This window comes from Schistocerca cancellata, unplaced genomic scaffold (genome assembly GCF_023864275.1).
Source record: "Schistocerca cancellata isolate TAMUIC-IGC-003103 unplaced genomic scaffold, iqSchCanc2.1 HiC_scaffold_16, whole genome shotgun sequence".
Classification (NCBI taxonomy): domain Eukaryota; kingdom Metazoa; phylum Arthropoda; class Insecta; order Orthoptera; family Acrididae; genus Schistocerca; species Schistocerca cancellata.
In genome coordinates, this window is record NW_026046081.1 from 862 (window position 1) to 2,500 (window position 1,639).

A 1,639-nucleotide genomic window follows, 5' to 3' on the forward strand; every position below is an offset into this window, starting at 1 on the left:
ATTGAGTTACATTGCGGTGCAAATTGAGTTACATTGCGGTGCAAATTGCGTTACATTGCGGTGCAAATTGCGTTACATTGCGGTGCAAATTGCGTTACATTGCGGTGCAAATTGCGTTACATTGCGGTGCAAATTGCGTTACATTGCGGTGCAAATTGCGTTACATTGCGGTGCAAATTGCGTTACATTGCGGTGCAAATTGCGTTACATTGCGGTGCAAATTGCGTTACATTGCGGTGCAAATTGCGTTACATTGCGGTGCAAATTGAGGTAGGTTAAGGTGCAACACAGGTTAGGTTAAGGTGCAACATAGGTTAGGTTAAGGTGCAAGATGGGTTAGGTTAAGGTGCAAGATGGGTTAGGTTAAGGTGCAAGATGGGTTAGGTTAAGGTGCAAGATGGGTTAGGTTAAGGTGCAAGATGGGTTAGGTTAAGGTGCAAGATGGGTTAGGTTAAGGTGACATAGGTTAGGTTAAGGTGACATAGGTTAGGTTAAGGTGACATAGGTTAGGTTAAGGTGACATAGGTTAGGTTAAGGTGACATAGGTTAGGTTAAGGTGACATAGGTTAGGTTAAGGTGACATAGGTTAGGTTAAGGTGACATAGGTTAGGTTAAGGTACAAACTGGGTTGTGTTATGGTACACATTGCGTTGTAGTACAGTACACGTTAGGTTTGGGTACGGTACACAATGTGGTATGGGATGGCGTGTTGTGGGGGGGAGGGGGGGGGGGAGGTTCGTTGATATCGACCGTAGGACGTGGATGCCCGAGGCAGCGTCAGTGTGTCAAAGGAGTTATGTCACGTCGGGATGCGCTTTTCGCCAGTGAGAGGGGGCGAGCCGTGTCTGTGGTTGCGGCAGACCTGTGTGTTTCATTCCTGCCAGTGTGTTTGTGCTGTAAGACGAGGCAGTGTGGTGGTGATGGGTGCACCCCTGTGTAGGACATGTGTGGGTGTTGGTGGCTTCTCTGAGCAATTGTGGTTGTCACGAGTGGGGTATTCTGTTTTATGATTGGACCTCCCGGTCTGGTTATCATAGCGTAGTTGGTGTACTGTGGCGGATAGGATGCACCGGACGTTGGTCCATGCTGGTGCTTAGTAGTTGTATCTGTGTCTGTTACAGGCAGAGAGTAGTGTGTGATAGAGTGTGTGGCTGACGTGTGGTTCATTTTGTGTGTACGGACGTTCAGCATGTATAGGGGCATTTGCGTATATAATCTATCATAATCTATCTATGTGGGCCTGCATAGTTTACTGAGCAGTGCTGTGAGGTGACTGAACTACGAGTGACGTACTGATTTACAGCGGAATGATTGCCTTGTACCAAAGATGGAGTATCGGCTCTACGACAGCGTTGGCACCGCAGGAAATGGTCTCGTAAAACGGCCCTCCCACCGTCATCGTTGTGAGGGGTAGGGACCGCCTATATTCTGAGAGGAGCCCTGTTTGCCACTGGGCGTGGGGTCTCGCATCCTGCGGTTCAGTGCCCCCAGGGAAGCGCGCGGAGGTGGTGCTGCTGCTGCTGCTGCTGCTGTAGCAAGCGAGCTACTTACAGCATGTATAGGGACAGCGGGAATATGGCATATTCGATATAACTCTTCATGAAACGCAAGATATAGGGGCGGATTGCACGTTACGAGT